Source organism: Garra rufa, chromosome 8 (genome assembly GCF_049309525.1).
Source record: "Garra rufa chromosome 8, GarRuf1.0, whole genome shotgun sequence".
Taxonomy (NCBI): Eukaryota; Metazoa; Chordata; class Actinopteri; order Cypriniformes; family Cyprinidae; genus Garra; species Garra rufa.
This window is the reverse complement of record NC_133368.1, coordinates 26,889,007-26,912,029: the sequence shown is the minus strand read 5'-3', so window position 1 is coordinate 26,912,029 and position 23,023 is coordinate 26,889,007.

Genomic DNA, 23,023 nt, shown 5'->3' with positions numbered 1-23,023 from the left:
CCAGTATTATGCTAAAACATTCTCTTAGTTCCTAAATCTCTTTTGGATTTGTGCATCTTCAATCAGTTCAAGACGGCATCTGACATCTTACCTGGCATGACACATTTTCACACAGCAGATATTACGGCAGCAGAGAATATGAGAGATCTCACTTTGTCACAATCAAATTTGCAAATATAATGCCTTCTTTGATATCACATGCAATAAAAAACTGATGCCGGAGGGACAAATCAGAGAATTCAGAACTTAAGTTTGACAGTTAATTATATTATTCCTGTTGTTTGTTTGCTCATAAACACCTCATCACTCTGCATGATCCACAACAGGCTTACTAATGCTCAGAAACCAAGAAATGACAGCTTCGAAATTACATTTAGAAATGGCAGGTATCGTATGATGCCAGGGGAGATGACATGTGAATTGTTTTAATTGTTTTATTACATTTGTTTTCACTCACCAGATCTGCTTATTTAAAGTATATTCACATAAACTAAAGGAAAATGCATGTGAACAAGAATAAAGGTTAAATAATTCAGTTAATTGTTAAATGCGAACAGACTCACTAATACACCATCTCATAATTATTCATATGCCGAAGGTTAACAAATGTTTTACTTCATTCAACAATGAATATGAAATTAATATTAATATAAAGTCACTTTAACAAAATAGATCAGGCTGGATATATGACTGGATATAATCATATAAAATACATCTTTGGATTCTAACACTGCTGAATGACCTCAGATTTACACAATTCATGGGTGTGTTTTAATTATTAGTATTGTCACGTCTCTTTTAATTATTCACAATCCCCAAAAGCAATTTCCTCTGTTCTCAAGCCCCGGATAAAGTATACAGATAAGGCTGCCTTCAGGAGAACTGCAATGTCATGGAGAAAGTTAAAGAAAAAATGTTAAGAAAGATTTACACGGCACCAAGGCAACTTGTGTGTAACCGGAGCCTTATAAACTGTATAAATAGACAGACAAAATATATAGTGCCTGTTAACCTCACCTCAGTGTGCTTTTACTAGTTTACTAGTACGCTCAGTATTCTGTTTCATGTTTTGACAGTTTCAGCTGTATTTACAGATAAAGACCATAAGATAAAGCGAACGAGGGGCGATAAGGCTCTCAGATATATAGGGCACGTTATTACATTCTTAATGTCATGCAGTTATTTCTCGTAAGGTAGGACTTTAGATTTTATCATCCATGTCTGGGTGGATTAAGCAAATATGTTTTGTGGTGAATGTTTAGAGACATACAGAGCAGTAACAGTCCAAATATACTCACTGAAAAAAGTTTTTAACTGAAAATCTGCTACACAAAGAATTATTAAAAGATTTTGGGTTCAGTACAAGTTAAATAAATAGTTCACCCTAAAAGGATTAGTTCACTTGCAGAATAAAAAAAAAAAAAAATCCTGATAATTTACTTAACATCCAAGATGTTCATGTCTTTCTTTCTTCAGTTGAAAATATTTTTTTTCTCCATATAGTGGACTTCAATGGATCAACGGGTTAAAGGTCCAAATCCATTTTCAATGCAGCTTCAAAGCGATCCCAGCCTAGGAATAAGGGTCTTATCTAGCAAAATGAATAAAAAAAATAAAATAAAAAATACAAATGTATATAGTTTTTAACCACAAATGCTCATTTTCACTTTTAAAAATAAAGGTGCTTTAATAGGTTTTTCACAGCGATGCCATAAAAGAACCATTTTTGGTTCCACAAAGAACCATTCAGTCAAAGGTTCTTTAAAGAACCATCTCTTTCTTACCTTTTTATAATCTGAAGAACCTTCTTTGGTGAAACAGAAAGGTTCTGCAGATGTTAAAGGTTCTTTATGGAACCATTTAGACAAAAAAGGGTTATTCTATGGCATTGTGAAGCATCTTTATATTTAAAAGAGTTGCATTAGCTCTGCATCCACAACTTCTTGCATTACGTAGTCACGTTGGAAAGGTCACGCATGGTGTAGATACTGACCCAGTATTTACAAAGAGAATGTTCAAAGAAAGTCAAATGCCCTTTATAAAAAAAAAGGTAAAACAATGATGCTGGATGATTTTGAAGTTGGAGGAGAAAATGAGAAGGAGTTTTTCGCCCTACCCTACCCACAGATGAAGAACTAACCACATGTGACCTTCCCAACATACAATTATATATTTAATAATAATTATATAGTTTATAAGTATTAAACCCAAGTATATATATATATATATATATATATATATATATATATATATATATATATATATATATATATATATATTTTTTTTTTTTTTTTTTTTAATGGCCGATTGTTTCGCTAGATAAGTCCTTTACTGAGATTGTGTAGAGCCCTTTAAAGCTACATTGAAACTGCAGTTTGGACTTTCAAACCGTTGGCTCCCACTAAAGTCCACTAAAAAAATCCTGGAATGTTTTCCTCAAAAACCTTAATTTCAATTTTGACTGAAGAAAGAAAGACATGAACATCTTGGATGACATGGGAATGAGTAAATAATCAGGACATTTTTATTATGGAAGTGAACTAATCCTTTAATGCACCCTCAGGCCATCCAAGATGTAGATAATTTAGTTCCCTTCTGAAGGGAACTCTCACTGCGTCCTCTAGAGGGCGCTTTGGGGAACGCTGCAGCGTGCCTCGAGTCTGAAGAATGCATAGAAAAACTACATGAAATGGCCGGCGCCAGCGTATGACGTCACCGCGGCGCGCCAGTCGCTGCCGCTGCGTCACTACCGGGCGACCACAACATAAAAGAGGCGCCCGTGCAACACAATACATCTTCGCTGTCTTCAGCTTTCTCGGTTTGGATGTCCATTGGAAGAAACGGTAAGAATCCTTTCTTTGAACTACTATTATGGCAAGCACTAGCAAGTCGTTTAAGCGGTGTGTTCATCCGTGTCCTCGTTATTTGACACCTGATGACACACATGATCTTTGCGTATTCTGTTTGGGCGAAGAGCACACACGTGATGTCCTTGAGGGGGCATTGTGTGTTCATTGTGAGCGCTTCTCTATGAAGAAGCTCCGGTCTCGTCTGTCTCTCTTTCCGAGGAAAGATGAGCGTCCACTTGCCCCTCGCGGTTCGGGTCCTGCCGTTGCCGAGGCACGGAGGAAACTGAGCTCATGGGGCTCGCAAGTGGAACTGGCTGACGAACTTGAGAGGGGTCTTTCTCTCTCTTACTCGCCAGCCGAAGACGATGACAGGCTCCTAGCTGATGATGATGCGTTATCGCTGACGGCGTCAGATCCACAGGGCGGGCTTCCTCTCTCAAGACTCCCTCTCTGCCTTTTCCGGCCCTGCAATTAACATCCCGGTTGAACGGCAGAGCGTATGCAGCAGCAGGTCAGGCGGTGGGTGCATTGCACACCATGGCAGTGCTCCAAGCCTACCAAGCCGATCTGCTGAAAGACCTGGACAATGGTCAGGGTCTTTCTCCTGACCAGGTGGCTGAGCTCCGTCGCACCACAGATCTCGCTCTCCGTGCCACCAAGCAGGCCGCTACCCACATGGGTAGGGCCATGGGGGCTATGGTGGTTACGGAGAGACATCTGTGGGTGAACCTGGCTGATGTCGGGAGGAAAGAGAAGGGCTTTCTTCTCGACGCACCGGTTTCGCCATCTGAGCTTTTCGGTGCCTCCGTCGAGACGGTGGTCGAAAAGTTCAGAGAAGCGAAGACGCGCTCAGCTGCCTTCAAGTCCTTTATCCCTCGAAGGTCCAGGTCTCAGCCCGAACACCACAGGGGTCCTGCTCCGCCTCCTTCTGAGGAACAGAGGCAGGTGCAGAAGGCTAGTGTTGCATCCCGCGCTCCTCCTCCGCCTGCGAGCAGGTCTAGGAGGCGACGCGGATCGAGAGGTGGCAGACAGGATTTGAGGGAAGTCATCCAAGCGAGACAAAATTCTCGCAGGGGTCAGAGTAATACCAAATAAAACCTCTCCTTCCCTCGGTCCAGTTGGGTCGCCATATTAATTCCCCTGTCGCCATTAAAGCTTCCTGCACTCCCCGGACCAATGATGTTCTTTGGTGGTTCTACCTGTATGGAACCCTAATTTACTGACGGTCTGGAATCAGGCGGTTTCTGAGGGGAATCCCGCCTCTTTCAATGTAGTAGGATGCTTTTAAATGGGTGAGTATGATCCGTTTTTTATTTGAAGGAACTTCATACTGTCTCAGGCCTGTGTATGTTTTCTCTCTTCACAGAAGAAATGCGACGAGTCTACGGCGGACACCCCCCCTCTGATCCTATGGATTAAGGTTACGGCAGTGTTTGCCCTCTCCACTCCACAGGCTGTGCGGTAAACCAACCCTTACAGCATATATTACACATAGGACTTTTGTCCTCTTCAAGGTAAGCTCCCTAAGTCTTTCTTAGGTTTGCCCTTGGTATGTTTATGCTGTCCTTTGCAGGCCTAGTGTAGACTTATGCCCTGTTGAGACAGGAGCATAACTCCCTAGTTACGCCCCCCTATGGCTGGATAGGCGTGTTGACCTGCGGGGTTTAGGTTGCGTGTTGTATTTTTCCTCAGAAAAAAGGAATATGGAAACATCTCGACGGAGCACCCCTCCCTTCCGGTTGTATGGTGGTGTCCGTCTACACAACACTTGTTCCAGCACAATCAGGCTTCCCCCCTTCAGTGGTTAAACGAGCAAAAGGAAAATTTTCCTTTCTCCTAGGTAAGCATCTTAAGATATTTATGTTTTAAGATTGCACTAGTATGTTTAACTCTGTTGCAGACGACCTGCCTGCGAGGATCCGCTTCGTGTCCTCTCCTAAATACGGTTTCCATGGAAACTGAGTGTCTCCACCTGTTGAGACAGGTGTTCACTTAATAGGAGCACAGGCCGGAGTGCTCGCTGCGGACTCGGAGCAGGTTTGGTTGCTCCCTTTTCTGCGGGAAAGGTTTTATTTGAGCACCACCTGGTGACACGCTTTCCAGCTTGGGTCTTGATTCTCTGTCTATTTTGGTGTGCGCTCCCCTTTCTGCGGAAAGGGTTTTATGTAAAATCTGAGCGCCACTTTGTGACTCTCTTCAAGTCGCCTCATTCTAAGCCTGAGGGCTGAGGCAGCACTTGATGTAGGATCTACACCCAGGCTGATGAATGCCTTCCCCTATATAGAGGTTTTGAGCATCCTTCGGTGTTTAACACCTTAGAAAGCCGTCACTTTAGGATCGATTCTCGCTCCTCAGGCCTCATTTCACTTCCCTTTCCGAGGAAAGGTTTTACGAAGTGTCTAAACTGGAAGCTGTCCTTATTCATTTCCGGAGCTACCCAGAATCGTTCAAGGCAAACCAAACAGTGCTCCCCTTTCTGAGGAATGGGTTTGTTAAGGTTTAAGAGCTCACGTTCCTCCCTGTGCGCAGGATTGCTGGAACTGACATTATAGCTCCCCTAGTTTAGGGTTTCCTTCAGAGCAACTTCCCAGGACTGAATGTTTCCTCCCTTCTTAGGGTTGGAATCTACCAGGGATAGACCTTTGAGAGTTACGGACCTGCTACAAGGACGTTGGCGTGCCCCCTTTTCCAGGGTTCACTAATAAGAGCACCACTCCTTGGTGGCCAAGTTCTCCTCCCTGTGTCTCAGGGTAGGAGCTTGACCTTCATGCTTCAGGTTTTTACTCTCCAGCCTTGTATTCTGATGTATGCTCCCCTTTACGAAGGGTAACGGTGAGATCATTTGCTCCTGTTGGGTTGCGCAGCTCCCCTTCTTTGGAAGGGTCCTCTGTGAGCGCCAACCCACCTTCGTGAGATTGCCGGACCTTTATACAGGTCGTGTGGACCGGGCTGTGCACGCTCCCCCCTTCTTAATAAGGGTTCCCTGAGAGCAGTGCCCCCTTCTGAGATCAATCCTTCCTGTGGCAGGGTGAGGAACTGTCCTTTGCTACCGTCCACTATTACAAGATGGTCTCAGCTCCATGTTCATCTCTGTTGACAGATAGCTTGCGAGCTTCTGTCCAGGGGAGGGTTAGTGTGGCAATCCCCTCACCATCAGGGTTATCCCCTTTCCGTCTCTTCAGACGGCATGGAGCTGATAGTGAAACCCCCTGGGAAAACACTCTCCTTAAATCCGATCATGTCGGTAAGCGTCCCACGCTATGCCTGGGCGTCTTCCAGTTAAAACCACAAGTGTGGTAAGTGCACATATACCTGGGGCACTTCAATAAAATCCACGTGTTGGTAGGTTCCCACCAAGTTTTGGGTTCCTCCTTTAAACCCTTTTTTGGTATGGGTCACGCGTTTTGCCTCGTTCCCATCTATTGGAGTTGTTCTCAACCCTGGTTCCCTGGGTTCAACTCCTTTGATATCATAGCTGATGTCTGCTGACCATCCTCTATTAGGGCGCCCCACTACCTGTGGCCCCTTGAACGGACCCAGGACAGGTTTCTGCCCTCATATGGGAGCCAGCTCCTGAGGGAACTAGGCCCTGTGTTGCGGTAGTCCCTGGTTCTGACAAGTCTAAGTCTCCTTCGAAGACTTAGGCCGTTTACCTCAGAAGGAATTTCTTTAATTCCAAGCCTGAGCTGTGCCCTGGGTTCTACCCAATCTGGTAAGTGGGTAACAGTTCAGGCCTCTGGCCGTGAGGGGTAACGTTTTTACAGCCGTCACCACGTCCTACTAGGGGCAATTCCTCCCTGAATTGTTGCTTAGTGCTCGCTGGCTTAGCATGCACTTCCCTCAGCATGGCAGCATTGGTATACCGTTCCCCAAAGCGCCCTCTAGAGGACGCAGTGAGAGTTCCCTTCGGAAGGGAACGTCTCAGGTTACGTATGTAACCCTAGTTCCCTGAGAATAGGGAACGAGACACTGCGTCCTCTAGACTTCTTCGCCATGCTTCGGACGATAAAGCTTCAGACATTGTAGATGTATTGTGTTGCACGGGCGCCTCTTTTATGTTGTGGTCGCCCGGTAGTGACGCAGCGGCAGCGACTGGCGCGCCGCGGTGACGTCATACGCTGGCTCCGGCCATTTCATGTCGTTTTTTCTATGCATTCTTCAGACTCGAGGCACGCTGCAGCGTTCCCCAAAGCGCCCTCTAGAGGACGCAGTGTCTCGTTCCCTATTCTCAGGGAACTAGGGTTACATACATAACCTGAGACGTTTTTTTTTTTCATCTGAAAAGATTTGGAGAAATTCAGCATTACATCGCCAGTGGATCATTTGCAGTAGATAAGTCCAAACAGCTGATAAAAACATCACACAATCCATCAAATAACGTCTTGTGAAGTGAAAAGCTACAGTGCCTTGCAAAATTATTCATACCCCTTCATTTTTTTCACATTTTGTTATGTTGCTGCCTTATGTTAAACTACTTTAAATTACTTTTTTTCCCACATCAATCTACACTCCCTACTCCATAATGGCAAAGCAAAAAATAGGTTTTTAACATTTGTGCAAATGTATTAAAAAAAAAAAAAAAATGAAAAGATCCCGTTGCATAAGTATTCATACCCTTTTCTGGGACACTCGAAATTTAGCTCAGGAGCATTCATATTGCTTCTAGATGTTACTACACTTTGAGTGGAGTTAAACTGTGGCAAATTCATTTGAATGAGTATGATTTTAGAAAGGCACACACCTCTCAGAAAAGGTCTAACAGCTGAAAATGCATATCAGAGCAAAAAACAAGTCCTGAGGTCAAGATAACTGCCTGTAGAGCTCAGTGACAGACTTGCGTTAAGGCAATGATCTAGGAAAGAGTTCAGAGAAAAAAATCTGCTGCATTGAAGGTTCACAGAAGCATGTAGCCTCCTTTATCCATAATGGAAGATGATTGGAACAACTAGGACTCTAGAAAATGTCTGCCAGCCCCCATCCAAGCTGACAGAGCTTGAGAGGTGAAAAGGTGAGGCAAAGAATGGCAGATAATTGCCAAATGCAGATGTGCAAAGCTTGTCACATCACACCCAAAGAGACTTGAGGCTGTAAAGGTGCTTCAACTATGTACTGAGTTAAGGGTATGAATACTTATGTAACGGGATCTTTTCAGTTTTTTTATTTTTAATAAATTTGCACAAATGTTAAAAACCTATTTTTTGCTTTGCCATTATGGAGTAGGGAGTGTAGATTGATGTGGGTAAAAAAAGTAATTTAAAGTAGTTTAACATAATCAGCAACATAACAAAATGTGAAAAAAATGAAGGGGCATATATAATTTCGCAAGGCACTGTGTGTTTGTAAGGAGCAAATTCATCATTAAGACATTTTAACATTAAATCATCACTTTTGGCCAAAATACCCATCCATAATCCACAATAACACTTCCTCCAGCTCATCGACAGCACTTGTTGCATAATGCTGATTACCACAAAAAAATCCTTTTAGTTTTTCGCTACTTGGCCTTTTTGTAGTGATCAACATTATTATTATTAGAATTTTTTTTTTTTTTTTTTGACAAAAGATCAAGGAAAATCATGATCTCGTAGAGTGCTGGAACTTCAAGATGGTTTAATCTGTTGTGTTAAAAAGGCGAGCATGCTGCAAATGGCAGCCAAATAGACCAGAGGAGGCCCATCTAAACAAGCATCAATAATAGATGGGACCCGTCCTGAGCTGTGCTCAGCAGGAGGGGCCGTATGACAATCCGCACCGTCTGTGGCCCCGAGTCTAGTGCAAAGGGTCCATGTGCCATTGATCTTGACCCCCCGCACCTCCTCGTCCTCTCTAACAACACTCTATGGGACTTAAGGCGGCTCCTCAATCTTTAATGTCTGTTTAAGCCAAAAAGAATGCTAATTTCTGTGGCCTGCCACCAATTTCCTCCCTTTTTTCTTGTTTCTATGGTTCTCTGAAATTACAAATCTCTTTTCCCTACGGTCCTATTTAGATCTGCACTCTACAGCTGGGGACGATTACCCATAGGAAGCCGGAGGGGGGGAAGGGTCGCATTTTGGAGTCGCTCAGGAAGTTATGAAGGTGGCGGTTGTGAGATAGAGGCTATGGAGGTGGGGAGCGGCAGACATCAGGCCCAGAGGGGGGCTTTCACCCTGGGCACGGCCTGACCTGGGGTTCCCCGACCACCCCCAGAAGTGAGAGCCGCGGCACGTCTGTGAAGATTAGCCAAAACAAGGAAGAAAGGCGAGGCGTGGGATGAAAGAGAAAAAGAAAATGAAAAAGAAAAAAAGAAGCGACCACCCTCCCCAAATTTGCCTCTCCTCCTGCTGTCAGGGAGGAGGCTGTGGGTCATCTTTTTTTATTTTGTTATTTTGTCTGGTTCTACTTGAGACAGGAGCTTACTTTTTGATGGTCCTATGTGTCTATATAATAATTTTCACCTCACTGATGTCAATACACATAATATAAAATAATAGGTGAACATTCATTTTACTATAAAATAAATCAATAAATATGAAATGCATTTGAAAATTAACTGTTTTCTATTTTAATATTTTTGTTGATACCTGTGATGGCAAAGCTGAATTTTCAGCAGCCATTACTCCAGTATTCAGTGTCACATGATCCTTTCAGAAATCATTCTGATGTCCTTATTACTTATTACTACTGGGAAAAAACAGCTGTGCTGATTAATATTTTTGTGAAAACCTTGAAAGATGAATAGGAAGTTCAAAAGACTAGCATTTTTAAATATATTCTTTGCAATCTTAATGACCCCTAACTTTTGTATGTAGAATAGTATAATATAATAATGTTTAACACTCTAAATGAATGATTACAATAGATAGAATGGATTACTAAAAACATCTGAATAGATAATAAAAGCATTATGTGGAACACAAACACTTATTCTTTTAAAATATATATTTTTGCAGTCTTCTGAATGCATATTAATGATCCTAAACACTTGAATGCAGTAGATCAGTCAGTGCAAGTTTTTTTTTTTCTGTTAAAACAGCTCAGACTTACATTTTAGTCTGGGACTAAGCTTAAGCCTTGTCTATGAAACAGGGGGATAATATAATATAATATAATATAATATAATATAATATAATATAATATAATATAATATAATATAATATAATATAATATAATATAATAAAAATAATGTTTAACACTCTAAATGAATAAACACAATTGATACTAAAAACACCAAAATTCACCACCATTACTAAATTACATAAATTAAAATTCAGTCATTAATTGCATTATTTACAATATTTTTATTATTTGGAACACAAAATATTTTTTTTTAGAAGTCTTATTCTATTCTGATTCTTTATATATATATAGTTTTTTTTAATATAATATAATATAATGTAATATAATATAATATGTTTAATCTTCTAAATGAATTACAGTAGATACTAAAAACAACAAAATGCACCACTGTTACTAGTTTTTAAAGCAATAGTTTACCCAAAAATTAAAATTCAGTCATTATTTGCAACACAATTTTTTTTAGCTGTCTTATTCTGTTTTATTATTATTCTATTTTTTTTTAAACAGATGACAACAACACTATCAAATGGCATATTCTTGTGTCTTGTGTGTCACAAACGGCACTGACTCATACAAGCGCCATATTTATTTTATCATACTTTTACATATTTATACTGTTTATTCATCAGAATATTTATTTTACACAAGGAAAAATATAACAAACAGAAACAAGTTGGAAACAGCATGAGGGTGAGTAAATAATGACAGAACTTTCATTTTTGGGGTGAAATATCCCTTTAAGCCTTGGCTGTCAAAAATTATTCATTAATCTCATGGGTTAACTTTATTACCAGCCTGTCCAATTAGAATATTAGCAAACCAATTCATTAATGACACCTTTTATGTTCCTGCGTGGGAAGTGCTGCAGGTGGTGCATTATGGGACGTCAGTACAATAAACATCAAGTGAATGAACACTGAGACAGATATAGGATTGCATTCATCTAGAGTTGAGGAGTCTTTTGTATTTGAAGTGCCCCCTGCACCTTTAATAATTCACTGTCTGCTGTTACCTCGCCTATCCATCCCATCCTTCCTTTCTCCTTCTCTATTTCAGCATAAACGATGTCTATCGTGCGCCACTCAGGGGAGGCAACACAAACGTGAGTCACCCATCTCACTGTTTGTGTGAGCGTATAGTGTTAACACCATATTGGCAGTTCTTGTTTTGTCTTAGCTGTCTTCTTGGCTCTCGAAGGCTAACGTTAACGCTCCTAGCTAGTCGACAGCTCCTCTGTCTTTTCACACAATCGGATCTTCTCGTCTCCCGAGCCGCAGCCACTAAATTAGCCCTGGGACGCCCACTGTATGCTCTCCCGCAAGCAGAGATCAACCATCAATCACTCAACACCATTACTAACAGGTCAGCCTGAGCCATGTCCTCTACACACGCAATACGAGAGACCGCAGCTATTAAAGTGATTGATCTATCCATCCACACACCTCTGCGGTGGCTTTCCTCCTCATTTCAATAACAGCACGTATGTTGCAGGTTATTGCGTCTCGTGTATTAAAAATGCAGCCATGCACCTTAAATAAATGATACAACATGGCACTTCAAAGCCGCTTATTTCACAGCTCTTAGCGCACGCAAATGCGACACAACCTTTCACCCGCCAGGGTCTTCGTGTACCGTTTCGGAGGCTGACCCGTGAACCCGAGCTAGCATCTTCCACTACCCCGCATTTATCAAATAGATAATTAAAGCTCATGGAGAAGCAGGTTCCTCTAGACCTCGCCGGGGCCAAGGGTGATATCATTATCCCAGGAACAGAGCTGATGGCGCTGGGAGAGCTTTGTGCTGTGACTCCTCCTGGACCCGGTCATTAAAACAGCCTGGCTTCATTCATTATGGATGTGTTGTGTGCTCGCTCGGGCCTTTGCTCGCAGTAAAACCTGCCTGCCTCTGAAGAGTAAAAGCATGAGTGATGGGAGAAGAAGGTGTGCGAGACGAGAAAGAGACAGACGGAGACAGACAGGGGTGTCTGCGGAAGTGGGAGGAAGGTAAGCATGCGTTAACAGGGTTGGGAAAGCTACTTTGAAAGTGCATATTGCCAAGCCACAGTGCAAGCTAATCATAATCTGAAGTAGTGACTGTCAGGATACTATTTTGACAAAAGTTGTTAGATATGCAGCAAGCTACAAACCAGCCATAGCATTTATACATCAAAATATATAAATAATGTGGATATAACTATCCAAAGATCATGTATAATTTAATCTGTGCTGTATTTTGACAGTAAAAAGACGTAACAAAACTATTAATACTTGTACAAGGTACAACAAAAACAACATGGTTTACATAACAGAGTCAAAAACATAAATAAATCATTTTTGTATTGAGGGTCTGCACTTACGTCACGATTTGGTCAGTTACTCGTATACACGGCCATAGTGGAGGTACTCAGATGTAAACAACAGCATGGATTGCACAGTTAATGTACTGAATACTTTGTTCTGCTAATTTATGCAGTCTAAACCATGGAAAAAACGTGTGGAAGTTGCTAAATCATATAGAGAAGGACTTAGTAAGCAGGAAAGAGCGCAATATTTAAAAAAAAAACTAATACTAATAGGTGGTAGAGATACATACGCGCAGTATTAATTAAGATATTAGTCTAATATTTCACTTACCTGACCAGAAATGATACAACAGACACAAATGTTGTCAAGATTCTTGCCCTGGTTCAGTTTGGCCAACCACAAACGCCTTTTGTTACTTTTGCTTGTTGCACTCTTCTCCTTTATTTTTTATAACATTTGGCAGTCTATAGTACTCTATATGTTTTTTCCCGGTCTGACTGATTAGTACAGCCCAAAACATGACAATAATTGATTATTTTAGCAGCAATAATCAGCTAAATATGCAAATTCAGTCGGGTTCAGTGACATTGTTTATGTTCAGTGCCGCCAATATGGCTGATTGATGACATGTTGTGAAAACACTCCATTTATGTTCACCTACATGAACCATCTGAACTGATTTACTGGAATCAATCACACTTCCCACTACATATTATATACATTCTAACATAACACTACATAATAAGAGGGATCATTCAAAATGCATGTTATTGTTTATTTAGTACTGCAGAAAAAAAAAAAAAACGTCTCAGGTTACGTAGGTAACCCTAGTTCCCTGAGGACAGGGAACGAGACGCTGCGTCCTGGTTAGGACACTTTGGGAACTGCCTTCAGCGTGACCAGTTCTGAAGCTCTTATAAAACAACGGCAATGAACTTGACATTGACCGGCGCCAGCCCATGACGTCATTAACAAGGCGCCTACTAGTATAAAAGGGCGCTTGTGAATACAGCAACCATCTTTTTGTCTGATGGAAAGTGGGGCCCGATGCATGGCTACGAGACGCAGAGTCTAGGGAACTAGGGTTACCTACGTAACCTGAGACGTTCCCTTCCGGAGGGAACTCTACGCTGCGTCCTGGTTAGGACACTTTGGGAACGATATACCAACGCTGCCATGCTGAGGAGTAAGTGAACAACTGACTGATTGAGGAGTCAAGAAGGAACCTCACTCCCCACTCGCGAGAATCGCACGGGCCGACGTCACGGCCAGGTCGGCCACCCAGGCACGGAACTCCTAGGAGTGGAGGCCTGATACTTCTAAGCGAGAGTAGGCCTAACTACACTCATCGCTAAAGAAAGTAGTGAAGCTTATCCTTAAGTCTTCATGCTAAGCGGGGGTTCTGAAGAGCGGAGGCTCCAAACAGACTCTCAGGACGAGAGGAAGCCTGGCAACACTCTGTGCTTGCGGGGAACTCTGGGAGTGGAGGTCAGAGACCTGACTACACTCAACACTGGAGGTGATTCATGAGGCTCCAGGAGCATAAGCAATGGAACCACCTAAGTGGAGTTTCTCAGGAGAGTGGAGGCTTCTGCAAGAAGACTCTCTAGATGAGAGGAAGCCTAGCGACACTCGATCCTATAAGTAGTGCTGTCTGCAGTGGAGTTGGAAAAACCCAGGGGTTTTTAGAACCAACTCTAGAATGGGAATGGAGAAATACTGCGTGACCCATACCATGTAGGATTTTAGAAAAGAACCCAACCTTCTGGGGGAATCTTTACCACTCATGTGGATTTCAGAAAGTGCCCAAGGACTTGCGTGTGCACTTACCACTTCACGTGGGTTTTAAGGAGTGCTCAAAGCTTCGCGTGAGTACTCACCACTATTGTGGATCTGAGGAGGTGCCCAGAGCGTAGCGAGGGAATCACCATATCGTTATCACAGGCGACAGCAAAGCCTGGTAGCGGAGCTTCGGAGCTCTGTAAGAGTGGAGGTCTCAAACACAAACCCTCTTGGTGAGGGGAGACCTGGCTACACTCACGCTTGAAAATACTGGAAGCGGAGCTTCTGGAGAACGGAGGCTTCACAGAAGACTCTCTAAAAAGAGAGGAAACCTGAAACATTCAATCCACTAGCTCTTAGGAGTGGAGGTCTCAAATAACCCTGCAGTGAGGGGAGACCTGGCTACACTCACGCCTAGACTTATTTTCCTTTTTTTTTTTTTTCTTCTCTTCAGGAGAGTGGAGGCTTCTGCAAGAAGACTCTCTAGATGAGAGGAAGCCTAGCGACACTCGAACCTATAAGTAGTGCTGTCTGCAGTGGAGTTGGAAAAACCCAGGGGTTTTTAGAACCAACTCTAGAATGGGAACGGAGAAATACTGCGTGACCCATACCATGTAGGATTTTAGAAAAGAACCCAACTTTCGGGGGGAATCTTTACCACTCATGTGGATTTCAGAAAGTGCCCAAGGACTTGCGTGTGCACTTACCACTTCACGTGGGTTTTAAGGAGTGCTCAAAGCTTCGTGTGAGTACTCACCACTATTGTGGATCTGAGGAGGTGCCCAGAGCGTAGCGAGGGAATCACCGTATCATTATCACAGGCGACAGCAGAGCCTGGCAGCGGAGCTTTGGAGCTCTGTAAGAGTGGAGGTCTCAAACATAAAACCCTTGTGTGAGGGGAGACCAGACTACACTCACGCTTGTAAGTACAGAAGCGGAGCTTCTGGAGAACGGAGGCTTCATAGAAGACTCTCTAAAATGAGAGGAAACCTGACAACGCTCAATCCTACAGCTCTTAGGAGTGGAGGTCTCAAATAACCCTTCAGTGAGGGGAGACCCGGCTACACTCACGCTTGAAAGTACTGGAAGCGGAGCTTTCTGGAGGACGGAGGCTTCACAGAAGACTCTCTACCACGAGAGGAAACCTGACACCGTCCAGTCCACTAGCTCTAGGAGTGGAGGTCTCAAATAACCCTTCAGTGAGGGGAGACCTAGCTACACTCACGCCTAGGTACGGGAAGCGGAGCTTCTGGAGAACGGAGGCTTCACAGAAGACTCTCTAAAAAGAGAGGAAACCTGACAGCGTTCGATCCACTAGCTCTTAGGAGTGGAGGTCTCAAATAACCCTTCAGTGAGGGGAGACCTGGCTACACTCACGCTTGAAAGTACTGGAAGCGGAGCTTCTGGAGAACGGAGGCTTCAAAGAAGACTCTCTAAGAAGAGAGGAAACCTGACAACGTTCAAGCCACTAGCTCTTAGGAGTGGAGATCTCAAATAACCCTTTGGTGAGGGGAGACCTGACTACACTCACGCTTGAAAGTACTGGAAGCGGAGCTTCTGGAGAACGGAGGCTTCATAAAAGACTCTCTAAAAGAGAGGAAACCTGACAACGTTCAATCCACTAGCTCTTAGGAGTGGAGATCTCAATAACCCTTTGTGAGGGGAGACCTGACTACACTCACGCCTGGAGGGAAAGACTGGAAGCGGAGCTTCTGGAGAACGGGGGCCTCACCAGAGGGGAAGCCCCAACACGCTCAATCCGCCAGCTCTTTACGAGTGGAGGCCTCAACGCTCTAAGTGAGGAGAGACCTGGCTACACTCACGCTTGGAGGTACTAAAAACGGAGCTTCTGGGGAACGGAGGCCTTCATAGAGACTCTCAGAATGAGAGGAACACCTGACAACGCTCAACCTCCCCGCTCTACAGAGTGGAGATCTCACACTAAATATACAGTGAGGGGAGATCTAGCTACACTCACGTCAAAAAGTACTGGAAGCGGAGCTTCAGGGGAACGGAGGCTTCACAGGAACCCTGAGTGGGAGGAAGCCAAGCAATGCTCAATCTCCTAGCTCTATAGAGTGGAGATCTCACCCAATATTTTAGTGAGGGGAGACCTAACTACACTCAACGCTTTCTAGAGAATACCAGGACTCACAGCAGGGCCTAAGTGCAGAAAGCAGGGGCCCCGTAGAGTGGAGGCTTGAAACGAATCTTACAGAGAGAGAAAGCCTGACAACACTCGGTCTTGGTGAACGGTATTCTAGTAGTCCCTAGCGAGAGAGATGCTCGAAAGTGGAGGTCTCAGTAAAACCCTACTGAGGGGAGACCTGGCTACACTCAACGCTGCAAGTACATGGACCCACCTCACAGGATACTGTGGAGAGGAGGCTTCAGGTCTGAACGAAAAGAGCCTTACAATACTGGGCTTTGGCAGAGAGCACAAAGCACATAGCCGGCAGTTAGCGAGGCCTAGCAGGCCTACCAGCTAAAAACCACGAGTATGTACTTGTCAGCGGAGCACTGAGGGGAGCGAAGGCTGCAACTGGACGGTTCTCGAACAGGGGAACACGTCTAACCATTGTAAGTCTAAACCGTGGGGGAAGACCAACCACCCGACCTACAACATGACGCCCCTAGGCGAAAGGAGGTCTAAAACAGCAGCAGCGAAGAGCGGAGGCTTCTACAGAAGAACTCTCGATGAGAGGAAGCCTGCAACACCCTGGCAACGCTCACCGTGGCAGGACAGTCTGGGAGAGGGGGTGCTAACCAACAGAACTCATACTAATGAGGGGAGACCCACTACACTCAAACCCCTAAGTGCTATCTGGGCAGCGCTGTAAGCGCCTAAACAGGGTTCAGAAGTGGAACCTGGAGGTCCAACCCAGGGCTTCCGCCAAGGAGGACCTAACACTGTGCACTTCGATGTGGAGCGAGGCTCACAAGAGCCTACCAGCTACCCGAACTGCCCAGAACTGATAGAGCTTGTGAGAAATCAGCCTAAACAAGAGCCCCCATAGAGGGGAATCTCGTCGGCACAACTCTCAGGGAGAGGAGGCCTGAAAAATCCTCACACTTAAAGCTTAACTTTCTTAGGGGGGTTATAAACTGCCCTCTCTCACTAAAGAAACTTGTTTCTTTCCCTTTTGACAGGGCCCTGGGGAGCGGGGCCTACAGTGCACTGACTCACCAAGAGAGGCAGCCCATGCGCTCAACCCTGGGTTGCTCCTATCTTCTAAAAAAGAAAAAAAGAAAAAAAAAAAAAAAGAAAAGGGGGGGTGGGGAACCTACCCAACCTCCCGGTCTTACACTCAGACGAGCGGAGTCTAGAGAGACTCTTACCACGGGACGGGGTAGACTGCCGCCCCAGCAGGTGGATGAACATGCGTATGCAGGTCTGCCACATTTGCTCCAACGGCGGAGGCTCCCGGCGAGAAACACTCGGTGGTGCTTGTTTAAGGGAGCCTAACAACGCTTCTAACCCCACAGGAGTTAACAGAAGTGGAGGTCCAAACACTACCTCAGGAAGAGGGGAGACCTAGCTACACTTAGCAATCGGGGACCGGGGGGCTCAGATTAAGGAGCCCAAACTAAGTCTCACCCAAGCGGAGCTGGAAGACAAACATGTACCCACACATATAACACCCAGATATGGTATACCGGGCCTGTCAGAATGCGTTAGTAGCTTCATCATAGGCCCGGCCCCGGAGTCTAGAATTTAGGACAAAAAGGCAGGCGGCCGAGCGGGTGCGAGGGGCGAAAGGGAGGGACCTCAGGTACCCGACTCCTGCCTGCTTTGACGCCGGCGCTGGATCGTTTCCCTGAGATCCGGCTTCCTACGCCGCGCATCGCGCCTCCTCTGAGACCTGCTCCGTGGAGGGCCTCGAGCGGCCACACTAGCCACCTGGCCCTGTCTCCGGCCCTGGGGCCGGGACGGGCCAGGCTGTCTGCGGTGGCCGGGTGCGGGCGCGGACCGGCGAGGGATGAAAGACTTAAAGGCTGCTGAGCGCGCCTTCGCCTCCCTGAACTTCTCCACCACCGTCTGTACAGACGTGCCGAAAAGTTCGGAAGGCGAAACCGGGGCATCGAGGAGAAAACGCTTCTCTTTCTCCCCGATGCCCGTCAGGTTCACCCACAGATGTCTCTCTGTGGCCACCAAAGCAGACATAGCGCGACCAACAGCGGTCGCTGTCTGTCTGGTGGCCCTCAGAGAGAGATCAGTGGTGCGGCGCAGCTCAGACACCTCCTCCGGGGAAAGCCCCAGGCCCTGGTCCAGATCTTTGAGCAGGTCGGCCTGGTACGCCTGCAACACCGCTACAGTGTGCAGGGCGGCACCGGCCAGACCTACTGCCGCGTATTCCCTGCCGTTCAGCCGCGAAGTCTCCTTAAGCGGCTTATTCGGCAGGGTTGGAGCCGTCAGTGTCGACGTCCCTCCCGAGGAAAGATACGCAGCCAGGGTATCCTCCACCGGGGGCATCGACACATACCCGTGCTCGCGCATTCCCTGGACATCAGCATAATTGACATGCTGATGTCTGGCAATGCGGGCCGAGTAAGGTTTATCCCATGCCTTCTCGACCTCAGCATGGAGGTCGGGAAGGAATGGGAGGCTCAAAGGAGGTGGCCTGACATGGCCAGGAAGATATCTCTCACCAAGCCTGCCGTGAGAGACCTCTTCCTGCGCGCGCCGCCACGGCAGATCTAACCTCGCGGCGGCGCGCCCCATGACGTCCATCAGCTCCTCATACGCGGGGCAGGAGGGCTGGACGGGCTCAAAGGACTCATCTTCGCCCATCTCAGCCTCTTCCTGCTCGCCCTGACTAGCAGCCAACAGAACACTGGCCGCTGGGTCTGAGGATGTGAGAGACAACACATCCTCATCCAGCAGCGCGCCCTCGTCTCCCGCTGGCGAGCGCGAGAGAGACACGCCTCTCTGGAACTCGTCAGCGAGCTCCACCTGCGAACCCCACGATCTCAGTCGCCGGGCAGCCTCAGCTGCCGCGGGACCAGAGCCGCGTCGAGGAGGCGGATGTCCCGATCCCCTCGAGAATAAGGACAAACGAGAGCGGAGCTTTTTAATAGAAAAGCTCTCACAGTGCACGCACTCCGCCCCCTCAAGGACGGAGCGCGCATGCTGCTCACCCAAACACATCACGCATAATTCGTGCGAATCATCCGGTGTCAGACTCCGCGGACACAGATCAGCGCACTTTCTAAATTGCTTACCTCCGGACATTGCCATCAAACCCACGCTTAGAACAAGGTGATCTGAAGAACAAAAAGATGGTTGCTGTATTCACAAGCGCCCTTTTATACTAGTAGGCGCCTTGTTAATGACGTCATGGGCTGGCGCCGGTCAATGTCAGGTTCATTGCCGTTGTTTTATAAGAGCTTCAGAACCGGTCACGCTGAAGGCAGTTCCCAAAGTGTCCTAACCAGGACGCAGCGTAGAGTTCCCTCCGGAAGGGAACATGCATTAAGAGCCAGGGGGTGAAAACTTTTGAACAGAATAGAGATGTGTACATTTTTCTTATTTTGCCTAAATATCTTTTTCTTTTCTTTTTTTAATTCTGCTCTTCAGAGGCTACAGAAGATAGTAACATGTTTCCCAGAAGACAAAATAACTTAAATGTACTCTTATCTTCAAATTCAAAAAGTTTTCACATCCCAACTCTTAATGCATTGTGTTTTCATCTGAAGCATTAGTGAGCATTTTAACATTCTGTAATAGGATAATTGCATACGAGTCTCTTAGTTGTCAACACAGCTGTGGATCATTCAGGTAAGAACACAGTATTAAGAATCAAGGGGGTGTAAACATTTAAACCAGGTCATTTTTATAAATTCAGCTACTATTTTCTTTTGTGGACTATATGTAAACAACTTTTTATGTGAAATATCTTATTCAGGTCAGTACTAAATGAACAATAATATGAAAATTGCATAACCCCTCTTATTTTACTTAACTAATTAACATTTTGCAAATTTTTAAAAGGGGGAAGTAAACGTTTGACCTCAACTGTAACTATCAAATCTGATGTTTACACACTGTTTGTGTATCCGGAGGAAAGTTTTCGGGAAGGTCTGTTTTACACGCAAATTACTCAGAATTTACTTATACATTTACGCAGGAGGAAAAACTTACAGTGGGGATCAGGTACTGTTTGGTTGGCAACATTCTTCAAAATATATTCTTTTATGTTCCACAGAAGAAAGAAATTCAAGTCTGGAACAGCTTGAGGGAGAATAAATGATGACAGAATTTTCATTTTGGGGTGAATGATCCCTTTAACCACTGCCACACTACAGAAAAAATCTAGTTACGCTATTAGCGCTGCTATTTTTAGTTAGCTACTCCCTAACACTGCTTATCAACTATGAAACTCCTTCTGCAGCATCCAGGAAGGAATTATGAGCAGCTTTATTTACTGAAAAACAGTTTAGATGAGGTGTGAGAAGCACTCGTGCCCCCAGTAAACAAGATCGATGGCCCAATCAAAGCAAATTATGGGGCTTCTGGGAGGAGGAACGTTCCCATTTCCAGCCTCATCCCTCCAAATCCCTCTCTTTTATTAATAACAACACAGAGCTGATCCTAGGTCAGCTATACAGCTTGTAATAGCCTCATAACATCGGTGCAACGCTCAAAATGCTCCTCCACTGAAACGAGATAGAGGCCTTATTACATTAGTTCCTGTCGTGTGTGGACTAACACGTGTCCGCCGGTTAAATTTGCTGCGGTGGCAGCGGCACGTCGGTTTAATGGGGATGTGATGTTGTTCTGCAGAGATACACCGAAGCGCCATTGTTTCCATGACAATCAGTTATCTGTAAACGCAGCACAATTTCATTCGTGATTTTAATGGGCAGCAACGACAAAGACTGTCGCTAAAGACAAAGGAAAAGGCAGTGAAAATACACACATAGACTCGCTCTCTCTCGCTCTCCCCTCACAGTAATGAAATCAGATCTCCTGAGCACTTCAACTGTTTTGAAAATGACTCCATAGAGGACAACACAAACGTTTCCGTGAGTTGCGTGAAATCAGAGATAGATGGAATCACTTAGTGCCGGCATTCACAATTCGCCACTTTAGAAGGAAGATAAATAGGCTGTGCTGTGTGCTGTGGGATCTGTCCACCTTAGCTAAATTCCCTCTCTCTCTCTCTCTGGTTTCTCTTCTCTTCTGTTCTGCTGATGTACGCAGAACACAACAAACTCCACATGAAAAGGGAGAAAAAAATTGAGGCTAATTTCCATTAAAAAATGACAGTTTTAACGGCAAATGAACACGCGAGACTGCAGATAACGTCTTGCGCTAATGAACAGACTCAGCATTTCTTTCCTTTTTGGGGGGGCTTGACTGGCAATTACCAACGTTTCTTTTTCTTCTCTCTTTCTTTCCCACATTCTCTCCTCCCAGAGGAAGTTGTTTTCCTCCCCCTAGTCCAATTTGTTCCTGTGACTTTTGAACTTTGGCTGGGAGGAGACAATTTATCAAATCATAACCGTAACAAAAATGTAATGAATTAAAGGTGCTGTGAACAATTTCAGCCGGTTTGCTAACTTACGCTAGACTAAGCCCCTGAACTAGGCCATATTACATTCACACGTCTTCTCTCTGAAATGTGCCCTCGAAAGACATGACCGCCAACTCGATACCAGCAAACCTAAAAATGTAAAACAGAGAGTTTCTAAATGTTTTCTGATAAAAATGTTAAAAAGAAAGTCTATTTCAGAGATTTCTATCAGGTAATAGGGACATACTATCCCTTGCAATTTTGACTTCTAACCATTATAAAAACGGGATAAAATTTTGAAATTATCTTTTTCAAAATATTATATATATTTTTTTTTGCATTATAAATCCAGCGCACACTATTCCTTTGCAACAATGTGTTTTTGGCCATCATCTAACAACCAACCAATATTGAAGATTTAATGCAAAAAGGTGCCTCTAACTGAGCAAAGACCAGCCCCCCATTCAGTATTGTTGCTGTGTCCGACAAAACATGGCGCTCTTACACCGCACATAATGTTCTTATGTGGTGAAAAATACATTGCACACCAAAGAGGAAACAGTGGGTTATTTTAGGTATGAAGCAAAGTCTCACCTTTCAAATGTTGTAATTTTTTAAAGAAATTCAAACAATACAAACCGTTTTGTGGCTCTTAAATGTGTTGTTACAGATTGCTGTAGCGCCTCACTTCAAGCAGTGCGTGAACCGATTATATAGAATGAAATAAACACAAATAAACATCACAAAGAATATTGTTTCAACTGCAGAAAGATGAATACACATGCATCATTTTTTCAAATTCAAGTCCACCGACGTTGATCTACAGTAAGGAAAAAATTATTATTTTGCTGATTTTGTGCGTTTGCCCACTGACAAAGAAATGATCAGTCTATAATTTTAATGGTAGGTTATTTTGAACAGTGGGAGACAGAATAACAACATAAACAAAAATCCAGAAAATTGCATTTAAAAAAAAAGTTATAAATTGATTTGCATTTTAATAAGTGAAATAAGTATTTGACCCCTTCGCAAAACATGACTTAGTACTTGGTGGCAAAACCCTTTTTGGCAATCACAGAGGTCAGATGTTTCTTGTAGTTGACCACCAGGTTTGCACACATCTCAGGAAGGATTTTGTCCCACTCCTCTTTGAAGATCCTCTCCAAGTTATTAAGGTTTCAAGGCTGATATTTGACAACTTGAACCTTTAGCTCCCTCCACAGATTTTCTATGGGATTAAGGTTTGGAGACTGGCTAGGCCACTCCAGAACGTAATGTGCTTCTTCTTAAACCACTCCTTTGTTGACTTGGCTGTGTGTTTTGGGTAATTGTCATGCTGGAATATCCATCCACGACTCATTTTCAATGCCCTCGCACTAACGGTGCATGGCCCCGTCCATCGTCCCTTTGATGCGGTGCAGTTGTCCTGTCCCCTTAGCAAAACAACACCCCCAAAGCGTAATGTTTTCACCTCCATGTTTGACGGTGGGGATTGTGTTCTTAGGGGTCATAG